The sequence below is a fragment of the Hypomesus nipponensis genome, chromosome 2 (genome assembly GCF_054491055.1).
Source record: "Hypomesus nipponensis isolate SF chromosome 2, ASM5449105v1, whole genome shotgun sequence".
Classification (NCBI taxonomy): domain Eukaryota; kingdom Metazoa; phylum Chordata; class Actinopteri; order Osmeriformes; family Osmeridae; genus Hypomesus; species Hypomesus nipponensis.
The window spans coordinates 10667675-10686522 of record NC_140362.1 but is presented as its reverse complement, the minus strand read 5'-3'; the positions used below and the strand labels follow the sequence as shown (position 1 = coordinate 10686522).

Here is an 18848-nt window from a genome sequence, read left to right as displayed (position 1 = left end):
CACAATGCAACACGCAAGCAATTTGCCTGGCTCCATTGAAAATGAATGGAAAACATGTTGTCGCTCGCATCGCGTCGCTGCAGTGTAAACGCACCGTTAGCCTACTACCAGAGAATGTCTAATATCCGTAAACAGGCTAATACTCTTTAGCCGGTTCGCAAGCCCAAACAAGTGTGTGTGGCGTGCCTGTTGTTTTGTTTCCGGTCTAGCTAGATCCGGTGTGGTATTGTAGTTTTTCTAACGTCAGTAGTTGTTGCAACAGCATGTGAAAAAAACTACAAAGTTTGCTAGGTCAAAAAGAGCGTTAATCGCGCAAAAAAAAAATTTACGCCATTAATTTGGATTCGCGTTAACGCTGTTAATAACGCGTTTAATTGACAGCACTAATTATAAGTTAATGTAATACATAAATGTTAATAAAGTATCAGAAGTACATGATACAACACACCAGTAACCAATTTACATTATGTGTTAATATACCGATAATGTCCGTGAATCGAGATGGTGCTGCTGTCTGTCCCGCCGAAAACCAAACATGTTGACATAGCCGCGGGAACATATGGGGGAGGGTTTTAATGTTGCATGGCGGCTGGGACGTACTGGGAGTAAAAATAGGCCCTGGACTTTGATCCAGACCGGCCCACCAGAACTGGCCCCCATATACGCCACCACAGCTGCCCTGCTAATGCAAGCATATTCAGTGTACGATGTGATGCAATTTTGGGAGTTCTAACCTTAATGCGAGCGCGCGAGCCAACATTTTTGGCTCTTATTTGAGCGCTAAATAGTTGAGCTTATGTAAAAGAAACATAACCGTTTTTCAATTGGTAAAACCTTGTCTTGTGAAGGTGATTTCTTTGTCTCTTAATTTTTCAGCCCCACCCTACGTTTCTTAGCCTGGTTTTCCATCATTATTCTTCTCCCGGTGCTCCCAATGGCCAGTCTGCTACTGCGGAGCTGTGCCACGGTGGTGGATTTTAAAGTCATATCAATGTAAATGCTCGTGCTGTCAGGGGGTGCTGCAGCACCCTCAGCACCCCTAGATCCCGTGGCCATGTTTAAAATTAACACATGCAGACATGACTCCCCAGTCTCTTCATTCATTCTCTTCATTCATTCTCCTGTATTCACAGGTAACAGTAATCTGCCAGTCAGGCCTTCTGAGTCGAGATCTGCAACATAAATCTCAAAGTGCTACAGGTTAAAAACAAGAAAGGGCGCAAATAGTGACGGTGATAGTTTTCCACTCCGCCGACTTTCTTTTGTTGCTAATACCTGATGACAGGCCGCCAAACAGGACACCTTTCCTTGCCTCCACCTCTGTTGTTAGAACCTCAATCTGACAGTCTGTGAAATGTTTCTTTTTTGCATGTTTAGCCATCTTCATTCATACAAAGAAAACCTCAGGGGGGCATTTATAGGCCATCTGCATATTCATTTATGGGAGGAGGCAAGGCGAGGTCAGTGGCTCGTTCACATGGGGTCAATCTCACGTTGATTGTGATTTATAAAGAAAAAGGGGCGCAGGCAGTGGCGGTCCTAGCACATGTGGCGCCCCGGGCAACATTTTTACTTACACCCACTCTCCCCCCTTACACACAGTACACGGAACGAGTGGCATGAACACAATCAAAACATTTGCGGAAAATGCCACCCCTCTTTGCAGATAATGCCGCCTCATCTTCGTGGTGCCCCGGGCGCCCGCCCGGTCAGCCCATGCCTAAAACCGCCCCTGGGCGCAGAACCTGGCGTACGACCGTTTTTATACATGTGAATATTTCTGTAGGTACTTTTCAAGTTTTGGCCGTACGCCATCTTCTGGTATGTAAGCTGCACAATCTGTTATACATGAGGCCCCAGGATTTCTCTGCGGGTATCATATGTTTTTGCTTAAACTGCTTTGATTTTACAAACATTGATTGGGATACTGTGCTTATTTTTTCCGGGATCATCAATCCAAATTAATGTACTGACTAAGGACTAAAGCTCCAGTAAAAAGGGTCTAATGACGTCCCTGGGACAACAAATGTTGCCCAATCCCACACCCCTGAGGATAGCTACCGAAACTTCCACTCTGGTGGAATGAACCCGAAATGCCAAGTGGCGCAGGACACCCCCTGGACATCATACTAATAGTCTTGCAGAGCCTGTGAGAGAGTCTCTTAACCCTTGAGATACCGTAGCAGATAAATAACTTAGGATAAGAGCGTCTGCTAAATGACTAAATGTAAATGTAAAATTTTTACCAAATTTACATGTAGCCAAAAAGTTCCAACAACATGTCGCATAACCCCTTGCAGTGGATCGTCCGCGTGCACTCAGTATATTGTCTGGTCGACAGCATCAGTCAGACTTCCTATAGTCTTATCCAATACTGTGTTTTCTAAACATAAGTCTTAGAATTAAATGTTTTATGTGAAAGAAAAGGACCAGCAATAATGTATGTATAACCATTGGCGGATATCCAGGGGGTCGGATAATTTACATTATAACATAGGTAATGTACTTTTGGTGTGGCCCCTCTAAATTTCCATTGTAGAAATGTCATGTAGTTGTCTGTCCCCAAAGTATATGAGATTTCCACCGCTGTGTATGACTGTGATAATATCATGCAAATTCTAATCGACATCTGCAGCTCACTGAACGTCAGGGTCGGACTGGCCGTCGGGAGATTTCCCAAAAGGCCAGTCAAACGGCCGCGGCATAATGCAAAAATATATACAAAGCCTATAATAATATTACAAGGCCGTGGGCCGGTCTGCGTTTCAAAGTCTTGGGACGTTTTTCAGTCCCAGTAACACAAAACTGTATTCGAGGAGCCTGGAGTCCAGCCAGCCTAAACAAACTGTTGAATAACCTCTTAACCTAAACAGTCTGGGAGTCAGTTTGCTGAGAGGGATTCCCCTGACAAATTGTTTATGGCTCATCGTGTGTATTTGTGGATGTGTGGGATTGTGTCTGTGTGTATTCACTGTATTCATAGCATTTGATAGCATTTGAAGCATAGCGGATCTATGAAGATGAATTTTCTACGACTGTTGCTTCAGCTAGTAGTAGTCCCAAAGACCTATTAAATTAATTTACATGTAATACAAATATTCATATAAGCATTTTAATGATTCTCTTATTCCTATCATTCTTACCATCAACTGAAAACATCTTTCCTCAGAGGTCAAGGTTATTATTGAATTCAACAAGTATATAAGGCATCTCTGACATGATACATCTTATGTTGCACTGCTGACTGAGTATATTTCTTCATGTCCTGTCAAGCTGTTTTCCACATTTGGTGGCGTCAAGGTGGAGGGCAAGAAATCAATGTGACCATATATGTCTGTTCCACCACAACATATCCCATTCATACTTTGGACATTGATACCATGATGAAGTTGCCAGTCAGATAAATAGCCCTGAAGGTCTGCCAAGCCAAAACCTTCTCTGGCCTTTCATAGGAGGCATGTCAAAGTAATTTACTGGCCTGACATTGCATTTGACACCTCAAATCCCAAATTGGACATAATGACATGTTATGATATGACATGTTTATTGGTCCAAGCGCCCAGCGTTACTTGAGCTACCAAACATTGCTTATGTTTCAGGCAAACTACCAGTAGATATAAAACATACCAAAGTATTAACAACTCACATCTTTAAAATGTGCTGTTGTTTACATTTGATGATTTATTTCTCCTGAAAAGGGACATCTTGTTTGCAAGGGCATTAGGTTTACCAATGAAGGGAAAGGTAATTATCCTATCATTTTCAAAAATGTGTTTACTGAGGTTTAAATCGAGATATTTTACATACCATTGCACAATGTTGTATGATAATGCAAGAATCATGCAAAACTCAATTAATCACCCCACAGCAATAATACATTTGGAGTTGGTTAGCTTCTTTACAATCACTTTTGTAACCATTTGACAAGTTTTACAACCTTTCCATGTCAAATATGTGCCAGCTGTAATCAAGCCAGACATACAGCACAGATGGTTGGACTCAGCCTCAGTAAATGTAATCAAAGCTTTGGGAGGAAATTCATTCAATTCCAACCAAAGATATCTAAAATACAGTTGTGACATCTTTACATGTTGTCTCCTTATAACTGGATGTATAGCAAGACTACTGTAAATGTCTATGGCTTGCTATATCAGTACTTCATGTCATTTGATAATTTATTATACAAAATAATTAGGTCTTACATTTCAATGGACTGAATAAGATTAAGATACTAACCAGACTGGACACATCAAAGTCATTATTATATATTATATACTACACCCAATGTTGTCTTTCAAATAAAAACAACTTTTTTCCTTTTCTGAAGAACCTATTCAAAATGATTTCTATGATATAGAATGAAACAGGATTTTCATTTTCACACAAATTTGGCGAATTGGTCAAAAGGTGTGCAAACTGCATGTTATAAAGCAAAAAAATACAAAACTAAGAAAACAGAAAGCAATGTGAAATATATTTAGAAATGTACTGTATTATGCAAAAGAGACATAGAGAAGGGGGGCAAGGGAGTGGCGGGGTAAAGTCAAACTGTAGACTCTTGTCTCTAATCCATTTCCTTTAGGAGAGTAGTCCACAATTAGCTTCTGCTTGCTAATCACTCTCCACTAGATATAAGGAGTCCCACAGAGCAGCATCCATGGACAGACAACTTCCACCTGTGGGGTAAGATACTTGTTATATGAACATCCTTTTTATTGAGATCAGGCACATAGATAAAACTCATAACACGTTGTGCTTGTTACGTGGTAAGTAGGTTTGCCTTGCCCATATACAAGAAAAATTAGTCAACTATTATGGACAAACATGTAAGATTGAGTTTTGAATGTAAAGACAGACAATGTGATTACATTAAATGTATTCATTTAGCAGATGCTTTTATCCAAAACGACTTCCAAGAGAGAGCTTTACAAAGTGCATATGTCACTGATAATAACAAGATAACCCCAAAAATTGTGATACAAAACATTTAGTCGCATAACTGAATAACTATTTTGGGATGACAAACTTTTGTTTACTATAAGATATTGGATATTGAAAAGTATGTTCTTGTTTTTGAACAACATTTTGTATTTACAGTAAATCATGTTTGTTGTGTAGCAGGGATGCACTGGTTTATTTTCCATCACCAATAGGTATTGGCCCCCCCAAAACATTTTTTTATATCTGCCGACTACTTAAAAATGGCTGATTACTTGTGACCAATTGTGATGTTTGAAAAGGCACCATGCTAATTATATTTCTACAATAGACTACGTTTTTCATCATCATTTGTCTTATGTCTGAATGGGGTATAAAAAGAAATCTTTATCAGTTATATGAAACAGTAATTTTAAATTAACCTAAATTAAAATGAGCAGAAATTAAAAGCCTGCATCATAAGGACACATTTTATAAAAAGTTCTGACTTTATAGAAATAAAGTTAAGTAAAAATATCGGCATCAGCCAATTTTGTTATGTGAATATTGGCTTCATTTGTTGTGCATCTCTACTATGTAACACTCAAATGGGATGGGAGGTAGAGCAATGACATGTTAACGTTGTATATGTTGTGGTTGTGTTATTTCTAGGTACATTTCTCAAAAAACTCTAAACAAACATATTTTACAGCACCATCTAAGAGTCAATTTCATCTGGGAGGGGAAAAACAGGTGAGACATAGTTTGATGCTACATACATGTATACTGCTCAAAACCAAAGCACCATCAGTATATCTACCACTGTAATTGTATAAAATGAATTATTATATTTTTTATTTATTCTACACCTTTTGTAGGCTTCTGAGGCCTACTTACTTTACAGTAATATACAGTAAACGCATTCATCATTTAAACTTTCAGCTCCACAGGATAATTATTAATTAATGAGAAAGGGCACATCATTTAAAAAAAGAAGCAATAGATTTTGTAACGGTGATATTTTTTTTCCCCAGTAAACCGGCACCATGAGTACGGACGCGGAGATGGCCATATATGGCAAGGCCGCCATTTACCTTCGTAAACCTGAGAGGGAGAGGCTTGAGGCCCAGGCTGCACCATTTGATTCTAAGAATGCCTGCTATGTGCCTGATGTCAAGGAGTTGTACCTCAAGGGTCTGGTTGTTAAGAGAGATGGCGCGAAGTGGGATGTGAAAGTCCTTACCACTGAGGAGGTAAGAGGATACTTAGCACAGAATGAAAAAACAATTTGGTGGACTTGTTTCTGTACATCTAGTTTTGCAGCTACAGTTACTGACACATGTAAGCTGCTTAAAAACGTACAAAAACTATAAAATACGATTGAAATTCACTTGAAAAATAAACAGTATTCAATTAGTGTAGGCTTCATGCATGTAATAGACATAATCTTTCAGGTTAAAACCTTCAAAGAAGACGAAGTCTTGCAGATGAACCCTCCTAAATATGATAAGATTGAGGACATGGCCATGATGACCTACCTCAGTGAAGCTACTGTCCTGTATAACCTCAAAGAGCGTTATGCCGCATGGATGATCTACGTAAGAAAACTACACATATAGACATGAGCCACCTTAAGGAAGCAAATGACACCCTCAGAAAATGAATACTCCAATCGCAATATTTCCCTTAACTCTATGCTCATATGCAGACCTACTCTGGGCTCTTCTGTGCCACGGTGAACCCCTACAAGTGGCTCCCTGTATATGACATGGAAGTGGTCAACGCCTACAGAGGGAAGAAGCGCATGGAGGCTCCACCCCACATCTTCTCCGTCTCTGACAACGCCTATCAGTTCATGTTGACTGGTATGGACGCTCACTGATGGATGGCTGAATTCATAAATAGATGGACGGATGTAATCTTACTTGCTTCTCGTATCACTTCCGACACATTTATTTGTCAATTTACTTTCAGATAAGGAGAACCAGTCAGTCCTAATCACGTAAGTTTAAGACTTTAACTGAGTGTATATTTTATGTATACACTATATATATACTTATGTGTATATAAATGTAAAAATGGTTGTGATTAAAGTCTTAAGAAGCTTGTTCATGCACACTAAATCATATTTTTATAATCAAATAAACTAGTGGAGAATCCGGTGCTGGAAAGACTGTAAACACCAAACGTGTCATCCAGTACTTTGCCACAATTGCTGTTTCTGGAGGGAAGAAGGAAGTAATACCCGGCAAAATGCAGGTATGACCTTACATACACTATATATAGTGCACATAATGAATTGTTGACCCACAATGTTTTTCAGCCCCCCAAAAAAGTTTCTCCATGGTACAGTTCAAGGGCGTATGTTTCATTTGACATGAAAACTGTAAATATATCCTCCCATTTTTTATAAAGAAAATTATAGTCACTGGCTGCATCATCATTTTTAAAACAAATCTGTCCCCCCACATTTAAAAACAAACATACTCCCTTCGTATACGGTAGTTACAATATAGTTTATATCTTCAAAATATGTTGTCATTCTTGACAGCAGTCCTGTTGAAGTTTTACACACAGCATATCATTAATAAGACTGTTAGTATGTTACTTATATAGCAACTTAAGAGGTTAAGGATTTATGAAATTTGCACTTTAAGTGGGGGGTACTGTGTTAACTCTGACCAAACATTTTAAACTAAAGGTGTTCAAAGATTATATAGAAACAGGGTTAGACCTAGTCTCGGGTAAGGCAGGAGTGAATGATTAAAGACGAAGTGACAAGAGAAATATTGAGGAATATTGGTGAAAAGTCTACATAACCAACTGGTTTGTCTCCCTTCAGGGTTCCCTTGAGGATCAGATCATTGCAGCTAACCCTCTACTGGAGTCCTACGGTAATGCCAAGACAGTGAGGAATGACAACTCATCCCGCTTTGTAAGTTTGGAGGGAAAATATTTATTTTCACATTAACTTGGAAATCAATAGGATTAATTGAAAAATCCCTCTCTATGCACTCTTTCAGGGTAAATTCATTAGGATTCACTTCCACATGAATGGAAAACTGGCAAGTGCTGACATTGAGACCTGTAAGTTAGTTTGGATTGTTTCCCAGTTGATCCTTTAAATAAATGTTGATCTCCATTCAAATTGTTCTCATTTTTCTCTATCCTTTCCAACCATGTCTCTCACAGACCTGCTGGAGAAGTCCAGAGTAAGTTTCCAGCTGCCTGATGAGAGAGGCTACCACATCTTCTACCAGATGATGACCAACCACAAACCAGAGCTTGTTGGTGAGGCAATGCAGGGATTAAACAAACGATATATTCTGAATGTACACATGCCTTGGGTGATAATCATTTTAACTTTGTCTCCACAGAAATGTCACTTATCACCACCAACCCCTATGACTACCCCATGATCAGCCAGGGTCAGATCACTGTGGCCAGTATTGATGACACAGTTGAGCTTGATGCCACAGATGTAAGTCACTAAAAGAGTTGAAGTTGAAAATGATAATGTACTGGTGGTTTACTGTAAACTTTATTTTCCCCTCCAGGATGCCATTGACATATTGGGCTTCACCGCTGAAGAGAAGATGAGCATCTACAAGTTTACTGGTGCTGTCATGCACCATGGCAACATGCACTTCAAGCAGAAGCAGCGTGAGGAGCAGGCTGAGCCAGATGGCACAGAGGGTAAGCCAAATTGTTTGTATTGATGTTCTAAAGAGCATTCATTTATCTATATTCTTGTGATAAATATTGCACTCTGATGCACATTGCTCCTTTCTCTCCCCAGTGGCTGATAAAATCGGCTACCTTCTGGGTCTGAACTCAGCTGAAATGCTGAAAGCCCTGTGCTACCCCAGAGTGAAGGTCGGCAATGAGTATGTGACCAAGGGTCAGACAGTGCCTCAGGTAAAGCTTTAAAAAGCATCAGAGCAATTATTTTAACTGACATGCTGTTAGAAATAAAGCTTGATTGTAATATCTTTTTAGCATAGTGTTTTTTCAATTATTACAGGTAAATAACAATTCATAAAATGAAATTAATGTTTAAGTGGAACCAACATTATAACACAGGTGACCAATTCAGTGAGTGCTCTGGCCAAGTCCATCTATGAGAGGATGTTCTTGTGGATGGTCGTCCGCATCAACCAGATGTTGGACACCAAGCAGCCAAGGAACTACTATATCGGTGTGCTTGACATTGCTGGTTTTGAGATCTTTGACGTGAGTTTGAAAAATTATTCGAAATACATTCACAGGTTTATTTTGTGTGTCATTTAACAATACAGATAGGATCTAAGAACAAAAATCAAGTGCAGATAAAGTAAAAAAATACATATGGTATGGTGGGATTGTTCAATAAAGTTCTGCCAAACTTTGCAAATCTATAGTACAACAGCATGGAGCAGCTGTGCATCAACTTCACCAATGAGAAACTGCAACAGTTCTTCAACCACACCATGTTCGTCCTGGAGCAAGAGGAGTACAAGAAGGAGGGCATTGTCTGGGCTTTCATTGACTTTGGCATGGACTTGGCTGCCTGCATTGAGCTTATTGAGAAGGTGAGGTGTCTGTAAAAACTGTGGATGTTTCATACCTGCCAAGGATACAAGGTTATTCATACATGCAGATCCAGTATGAATAAACTGACTTTTCTTACTTCATATCACAGTGCTTATTATATGTCTTATTCAATTATGCCATTTCAGATAACTTTTATACACAGTATATTTGACTGATCAAGTATATTTCTACACAGCCAATGGGCATCTTCTCCATCCTTGAAGAGGAGTGCATGTTCCCCAAGGCTTCAGATACTTCCTTCAAGAACAAGCTGTATGACCAGCATCTTGGCAAGAACATTGCATTTGAGAAGCCTAAACCAGCAAAGGGCAAGGCAGAGGCCCACTTCTCCCTGGTCCACTATGCTGGTACAGTGGACTACAATGTCACAGGCTGGCTGGACAAGAACAAGGATCCCCTGAACGACTCTGTGCTTCAGCTGTATGGAAAGTCCTCAGCAAAACTGTTGGCCACGCTCTATGTTGCTGCTCCACCTGAGGGTTAGTATGGTTGAATTAGATTACAAACACACAGGTTTATACATTGAACATATTAACATTGAACATATTACAATTATTTGTTAATGAATTAACAGTATCGTTCAAGCAACAAGACATACATTTATTATGATGTTTAACTCCTTACACTCCTATAACAGATACCACAAAGAAAGGAGGCAAGAAGAAGGGAGGTTCCATGCAGACTGTGTCCTCTCAGTTCAGAGTGAGTGAGGTTTTAAAAATATATATCATTTGCAATAGTTTCATGCGGTGATGTACTTTAAAATTTATGAGCATTTCAGGTCTATTATGAATAGAGTAACAATGCTTTACAACAACCTTACAGGAGAACTTGGGCAAGCTGATGACCAATTTGAGGAGCACCCACCCTCATTTTGTGCGTTGTCTGATCCCCAATGAGTCAAAGACTCCAGGTAAAACATAGTGTTTACGTATTATTTCTCCAAAGTCACTATTACTTTAAACAGAGTACATTCATTTGATTATTATTTCTACGATTAAGTTCCGCAAAGTAAATAGCTGACCCTAAATGTTTCCAGGTCTCATGGAGAACTTCCTGGTTATCCACCAGCTGAGGTGTAATGGTGTGCTGGAGGGTATTAGGATTTGCACAAAGGGCTTCCCCAGCAGAATCCTCTATGCTGACTTCAAGCAGAGGTAATGTTACACACAAATGTAACAAAGATATGGTAGATAGATAACAACATAGCAATTAATAAAACACATTTCTCCCCATTCAGATACAAAGTATTGAATGCTGGTGTAATCCCAGAAGGCCAGTTTATGGATAACAAGAAAGCATCTGAGAAGCTGCTTGGGTCAATTGATGTGAACCATGAAGAGTACAAGTTTGGACACACCAAGGTAACATACCATACACTATTGATGATGGGATACTGGCAACTTGTGTTTGTGACCTACAGAGGTTATTAAATATTAAATTGATCTGGTAAATATTCCAAATGTAGTTTGAAGTTTTCAAGAGCAATCCAACAATCTTAATAATGAGACCAGAATATGTCTACATGTGAGAAATGTACTGTATTATAAATCCTCAATAAGTCCTTTCATTGGCATTTATTTGATCCTAACATCATACATCACTTTGCTTTCTATTTAGATAGCAATAAGTTAAAAGTAGAGTTGTTTATGTTGTTTATTTAAGTTTTGTTTTATACCTGTGTCTCAGGTGTTTTTCAAAGCTGGTCTGCTTGGTGTCCTTGAGGAGATGAGAGATGAGAAGCTTGCTACTCTGGTAACCATGACACAGGCTCTTGCCCGTGGATACGTGATGAGGAAGGAGTTTACCAAGATGATGGAGCGGAGGTGAGATGGAAATGATGACAGGAAAAATATTGATTCAAGTGCATTCAAATCTTGTTTTTAGGGAGTGATACATTTCGTTTTACTATGAAGCTATTGTTAGAATAATGATGTAAACTTGTCATTTTGGAATGATGGCTATCATGGGCTTGATGGAAAGATAGACTTTACATGTAGGAATGGGTTAGGGTTCGAGCTAAACAATTACTGTATCTCTCATTATCAGAGAGACTATCTACACCATCCAGTACAATGTCCGCTCCTTCATGAATGTGAAACACTGGCCATGGATGAAGGTTTACTACAAGATCAAGCCTCTCCTGCAAAGTGCTGAGACAGAGAAGGAGCTGGCCAACATGAAAGAGGACTATGAGAAATGTAAAGTTGCTCTTACCAAGGCTGAGGCTCGCAAGAAGGAGCTGGAGGAGAAAATGGTGTCCCTCCTGCAGGAGAAGAATGACTTGGCTCTCCAAGTTGCATCTGTGAGTGAGCCACGCACGCACGCGCACACGCGCGCACACGCACACACACACACACACACACACACACACACACATACACCACATCCAAGTCTAACTAACCTCTGTTATTCTCAGGAAGCAGAAGGTCTGAATGATGCTGAAGAGAGATGTGAGGGTCTGATCAAGAGCAAGATCCAGCTGGAGGCTAAACTCAAAGAGACAACAGAAAGGCTGGAGGATGAGGAGGAGATCAATGCTGAGCTGACAGCCAAGAAGAGGAAGCTGGAGGATGAGTGCTCTGAGCTGAAGAAGGACATTGATGATCTGGAGCTTACACTAGCCAAAGTGGAGAAGGAGAAACATGCCACAGAGAACAAGGTATTAACATCTCACCAATATCCAAGCAGTATTTTGTTCAAAACACCAAACAATAGTTTTCACTTGAACTAACTTTGTCTTGTGCAGGTTAAAAACCTGACTGAGGAGATGGCATCTCAAGATGAGAGTGTTGCCAAGCTGACCAAGGAGAAGAAAGCCCTTCAAGAGGCCCACCAGCAGACACTGGATGACCTACAGGCAGAGGAGGACAAAGTCAACACTCTGACCAAGGCCAAGACCAAGTTGGAACAGCAAGTTGATGATGTGAGTCAAGTTATCTTTTCGTGCACAATTTGGGGTTTTAGCCAACTTTGCCTCTATTGGTATAGAATGTAATCTCATATAATGAATTGGTTTTAGGGATTCAGTAGGACAACTAACTAATATAACGTGTTATGAATACATAGCTGGTAACAACAAAAACGTAATTATGAGAAATGTGTTTTGTCCTCTAGCTTGAAGGTTCTCTGGAGCAAGAGAAGAAGCTCCGTATGGACCTGGAGAGAGGCAAGAGAAAGCTAGAGGGAGACCTGAAACTAGCCCAGGAGTCCATAATGGACCTGGAAAACGACAAGCAGCAGTCCGATGAAAAGATCAAGAAGTAAGTATTGTATAATCCTTAGAGACGTTCTAGACATTGTATTGATTTCATTTACTCCAGCAATCATTACATTGAATTTCCACTTCAACATAATAATTTCGACATCCAATGTTCAACCCTATCTATAGGTCATGCAGTTCACATTGATTATTCATATTAGTCACCTTGGAGTAATGCAATAATAAAGACCTATGAAACTGAGTTTTGGTTCTAATTACACTAATCAGATAACGAAGATTACCTAATTGAATATCTTTATCATTAGGGATAACAAGGCTTTTCTTTTGAAATACGGCCACTACTTTACTACTATAAAAATTATGGATGTGCTTTACAATTTAATTCACACGCAATGATACAAAACCTGACATGGATTCATGTGTGCACTAAAGGAAGGACTTTGAGACCAGCCAGCTCCTCAGCAAGGTTGAGGATGAGCAGTCTCTGGGTGCCCAGCTGCAGAAGAAGATCAAGGAGCTCCAGGTGCGCTGTAGATGCTAAACAAGTAACATTTCCTGGTTTTGCCTTGATGATATTATACTTGCTTGTGTTTGAAAGCCACCTTGTCTATTTAGTCCTTTTCCTCTTGTATGTGGGCCAGAATTTTTACACATTGATGCTGAATGTTTATGTCTACTGTAGGCTCGTATTGAAGAGCTAGAAGAGGAGATTGAGGCTGAGCGTGCTGCCAGGGCCAAGGTGGAGAAGCAGAGGGCCGATCTTTCTAGGGAACTTGAGGAGATCAGTGAGAGGCTGGAGGAGGCTGGAGGCGCCACAGCTGCTCAGATTGAAATGAACAAGAAGCGAGAGGCTGAGTTCCAGAAGCTGAGACGTGACCTGGAGGAGTCCACCCTGCAGCATGAGTCCACAGCCTCAGCCCTGAGGAAGAAGCAGGCTGACAGTGTGGCAGAGCTGGGAGAGCAGATCGACAACCTGCAGCGCGTCAAACAGAAACTGGAGAAAGAGAAGAGTGAATACAAGATGGAGATTGATGACCTTTCTTCTAACATGGAGGCAGTAGCTAAGGCTAAGGTCAGTGATACAAATAAACCTAAACAGAAAGATAGAATTGATGTAAAATTGTACCAAGTAAGCAAAGGATGGGTTTTAGAGTGGGTTACAGAGGTTTATCTAAAGCCTTTTTATGTTCACATGTTTACTGATTCTAAATTCCCTCTTAAAGGCACATTTTGTAATTTGATATAATTTACTACATTTTAACAATTTAAAGATTTCACAACTTCAATTGTAAAACATTGTGTTACACTTAACAGTATAAAGAACCGTAAAAAAACCCTATGGGTATCTATTAGGGCTGTGAAAAATAACGTGTTAACACGTTATGATTCAATTACAGGATTAATTTGTTATTTTTGTTTAACGCATTTAACGTAATATAACCACAATTCCACCCAATCTGCAACTTCTGGATGCGAAGTTTGTGTTCCAAAAGAACTAAGATGGAACATCCAATAAAACCAAAGTGATATGCACACTCTGCGGGAAGACGTTATCGCTCTGGAGAAGAGCGTCTGCTAAATGACTGAATGCTAAATGACTGAATGTTATCGTTTCACCGAAGCGATGCCAGCCTTAAGTAACCTATACCACCTCAACGCGATGCATGCGTTGGTCGGCGAGGGGAGTTCAAGTAGAATGCGCCAAACCACCTTACTGAACAGCGTAGGGCCCTCACTAAGTCTGCCTGTGACAAGGTGACTAGCACAGTTGCCAAATGTATTGCAAAAAGCTGTAGACCGATTGATATTGTTGAGGACGAGGGGTTCACCAAAGTTTTGCGAGTGGCAACGGTTGACTCGAGCATCAAGGTACCGCAAAATCAAAGACGCACACTAATGAGAAAAATTCGGAAAATCGGTAATATGTAATTCGTCATGATTAATCCACAGAAAGTTGTGATTAATTTGATTAAAATGTTTAATCATTTCACAGCCTATGTGATTGAAACATGATGATTGTTCCACAGGGCAATCTGGAGAAGATGTGCCGTACCCTTGAGGACCAGCTCAGTGAGATCAAGACCAAGAACGATGAGAATGTTCGCCAGGTCAACGACATCAGTGGACAGAGAGCCCGACTCCTCACTGAGAACGGTACGGGACATATTTGTTCAAAGGCCTACATGCAGAAACATGTTCCACAAGGTGTATATTGAAAACAATCAAAACAAGTATAATGGAGAATCAGACCTAAGGAAGAGCTTCCTTAATTCCCCACAGGTGAGTTTGGTCGCCAGCTGGAGGAGAAGGAAGCCCTGGTGTCTCAGTTGACCAGAGGCAAGCAGGCCTACACCCAGCAGATTGAGGAGCTCAAGAGGCATGTTGAGGAGGAGGTCAAGGTAAAACAACCAAAGAAGCCCTATGTTGATCAACTATGACAGGTTTGCAAATACTCTTTTTTGGTCCCTTACTACTTCACCCACATCTCCAATTATTTTCCTCTCAGGCTAAGAACGCACTGGCCCATGGTGTCCAATCTGCCCGCCACGACTGTGACCTGCTGAGAGAGCAGTTTGAGGAGGAACAGGAGGCCAAGGCAGAGCTACAACGTGGCATGTCCAAGGCTAACTCTGAGGTGGCTCAGTGGAGAACCAAGTATGAAACTGATGCCATCCAGAGGACAGAGGAGCTGGAAGAGGCCAAGTAAGTCCAAAACAAATGTAGTGTTCCTTACGCTCACAATATAGAAAGTTGATAGTAATTCATAGTACCCCACCACTCCAAGTTTGCACTCAGGACAGAACACCATTGCAATACTTTTTGTGTCAACAGAAAGAAGCTGGCTCAGCGTCTCCAGGAAGCTGAGGAGACCATCGAGGCCACCAACTCCAAGTGTGCCTCTCTGGAGAAAACCAAGCAGAGGCTGCAAGGGGAGGTGGAGGACCTCATGATTGATGTTGAGAGAGCCAATGGCCTGGCAGCAAACCTGGATAAGAAGCAGAGGAACTTTGACAAGGTGAAAAATATTGTGCCAGTTCTAGTTTTTGATGTAATTGTAAGTGTGGAACATGGATGGAACTAAATCTGGCTTCCAAACTATATTGTCATGCTCATGCCCTGCTTTTGTGCCTTGAGCCTAACGCATTGTTTACATGTTGACGTTAATTGTTAAAGGCTACTTTTGTGTGTGCTTCCTCCTAGGTTCTTGCAGAGTGGAAGCAGAAGTATGAGGAGGGCCAGGCTGAGCTGGAGGGAGCTCAGAAGGAGGCTCGTTCTCAGCACAGAGCTCTTCAAGATGAAGAACTCCTATGAGGAGGCTCTTGACCAACTTGAGACTCTGAAGAGAGAAAACAAGAACTTGCAACGTGAGATAAATGTAGCGTGTGGTGCTTTTGTATTATTGAAAAGAGAGAATTATTTCCTATTTCACCATCTCATTAATAATAGTTGATTTACAGAACCATCAACTGGGGGATAACAGTTTCCTGTTGAACTCGTGTTGGATCCAGTAGACTAAGCTTGCTAAATGAACAACATTCTCTTTCAAATCACAGAGGAGATCTCTGACCTGACCGAGCAGATCGGAGAGACTGGCAAAAGCATCCATGAGCTGGAGAAGGCCAGGAAGACTGTGGAGACAGAGAAGTCTGAGATCCAGACGGCTCTGGAGGAGGCTGAGGTACAAACTCCCCACAATTTACAGAATGAAGTGTAAATGATAAACATTCTAAGGATTACCACAATTAAGAATGACATTTGCTAAAACATTCCTTTATTAGGGAACACTGGAGCATGAAGAGTCCAAGATTCTGCGTGTGCAGCTGGAGCTGAACCAGATCAAGGGTGAGGTGGACAGAAAGTTGGCAGAGAAGGATGAGGAGATGGAGCAGATCAAGAGGAACAGCCAGAGAGTGCTGGACTCCATGCAGAGCACCCTGGACTCCGAGGTCCGCAGCAGGAATGATGCCCTGAGAATCAAGAAGAAGATGGAGGGAGACCTGAATGAGATGGAGATCCAGCTGAGCCATTCTAACCGCCAGGCTGCTGAGTCCCAGAAGCAGCTGAGAAATGTTCAGGGGCAGCTCAAGGTACTGTGAATGTTGAGCATAGTGATGAGTAGACTGCAGTGAACTACATTAATACTTACTTCAGACCATTACTGCAGATCTACACACAAAATGGGGGGTCAAATATCCATCTCAGATCATATTTGTTTGGAAAAACATGGGTGCATGTATATAGAAGGGCAATTCATATCATCCTTACAAAGAACAGTACACCTTCCAGTGCAAACAGTAATGCTGAAGCAGTAGCGTACGGTTTAAGAAATACTGTACACAGCAGCATCTTCTCATTCTTCTCTACACTCTGTGGTGATTCTAGGATGCCCAATTGCACCTGGATGATGCCGTCCGGGCCGCAGACGACATGAAGGAACAGGCTGCCATGGTGGAACGTAGAAATGGTCTGATGGTGGCTGAGATTGAAGAGCTGAGAGTGGGTCTGGAGCAGACAGAGAGAGGCCGCAAAGTGGCCGAGCAGGAGCTGGTGGACGCCAGCGAGAGAGTGGGACTGCTGCATTCCCAGGTGTGGACGACACACACAAACACATATACACATAGTTAAATACCATTCACAGCAAAGGTTTTGAATTTGCTATATCCATGTCTCTCATATGTCTCCTCCAGAACACCAGCCTGTTGAACACCAAGAAGAAGCTTGAGTCAGACCTGATTCAGGTGCAGGGAGAGGTGGACGACATTGTCCAGGAGGCCAGAAATGCTGAGGAGAAGGCCAAGAAGGCCATCACTGATGTGAGTCTAGCTAACTAAGTATCACAGTACAGTCTCTATTAAGTCACTACTTTACTTACACCATCATTAAGGCCATAGCAAAGCAATATGGAACCACCATATCATCATACAGTAGCCTACCCCTATGGTAGCATACCTTCCGACCTTGTGGCCATGTTCTAGTGATTGTGTTCACAATTCTAGTGTCGACCCCCTGATTCATCTAAGTAGAATGCAGAATTGGTTCGATGGTGCTGATTCTTACGCAGTTCAGTTCTCACAAGGCTTTGTTTGTTGGGTCATTCCACCAGTATATGGACTACTCTAGATAACATCATTCTGTATTGTGAAATCATTTTAGTTCATGTAACCTGGTACAATATACTATATGTATGTACAGTTCAACCAAGCTGTATTCTGTTGTTGCAGGCGGCCATGATGGCAGAAGAGCTGAAGAAGGAGCAGGACACCAGCTCTCACCTTGAGAGGATGAAGAAGAATCTTGAAGTGACAGTCAAGGACCTGCAGCACCGTCTGGATGAAGCAGAGAACCTAGCCATGAAGGGTGGCAAGAAGCAGCTCCAGAAATTGGAGTCCAGAGTAAGTTTGCAACGTTAAATTATCCCTGTTGCCTTGAGAAAGGTTAAATATTCTTAAGTCAATATTTAGCCAATATTAAGCCAAAGGTTAAATATTCGTATTATTTTTCCCGGTATAATTCTGTTAATAAGGACCTTTTAGCATGGGAGTGATGGATTCACCATGAGCTCCTGTTCTCCACCCAGGTTCGTGAGCTGGAGACTGAGGTTGATGCTGAACAGAGGAGAGGTGTAGATGCAGTCAAGGGAGTCCGCAAGTATGAGCGCAGAGTCAAGGAGCTGACATACCAGGTAATATAACAACCCACTCACTACACGGAGCATATTTATAAAATCTGCATAGTTTAGAAAAATCATTAGTGTGTGTGTAATTAGAAAAAAATTCCTCTCTGCATCAGACTGAGGAGGATAAGAAGAATGTAACCAGACTTCAGGACCTGGTGGATAAGCTGCAGCTTAAAGTGAAGGCTTACAAGAGACAGGCTGAGGAGGCGGTAAGTCTAATAACTTATTCGAGCCTTGCTTATGCAAAATAAAGCTTTCCTAGCTTTCTGTGTTTTTTCTAGCTTTCGGTGTGATCTCTATGGCTTTACCAATGGTATTTTTCTTGTCTAAATGGTTGCTGCAGCAAGCACATTTCCAAAGTTTTTAAGAAATCTTTTAAAAATTAATTTATCCTAGGAGGAGCAGTCCAACTCCCACATGTCCAAGTTCAGGAAGGTT

The 18848-nt window shown here is 41.1% G+C and overlaps 1 pseudogene across 1 annotated transcript; it reads left to right on the top strand.

Moving 5' to 3' along the window:
• The first annotated feature begins 4584 nt into the window (after window positions 1-4584).
• Window positions 4585-18119, top strand: LOC146300725 (myosin heavy chain, fast skeletal muscle-like; annotated as a pseudogene). Its single transcript, XR_014766596.1, has 37 exons — window positions 4585-4683; window positions 5630-5670; window positions 5952-6170; window positions 6372-6515; window positions 6626-6782; window positions 6892-6919; window positions 7068-7176; window positions 7760-7852; window positions 7941-8004; window positions 8110-8208; window positions 8295-8398; window positions 8475-8613; window positions 8717-8835; window positions 9001-9150; window positions 9318-9488; window positions 9686-9989; window positions 10148-10212; window positions 10336-10423; window positions 10550-10667; window positions 10751-10874; window positions 11200-11336; window positions 11560-11815; window positions 11930-12172; window positions 12260-12436; window positions 12628-12773; window positions 13166-13256; window positions 13416-13805; window positions 14761-14887; window positions 15014-15132; window positions 15240-15436; window positions 15566-15749; window positions 15935-16098; window positions 16288-16412; window positions 16513-16821; window positions 17117-17320; window positions 17422-17547; window positions 17956-18119. The product of XR_014766596.1 is annotated as a myosin heavy chain, fast skeletal muscle-like (transcript).
• Window positions 18120-18848: the final 729 nt, after the last annotated feature.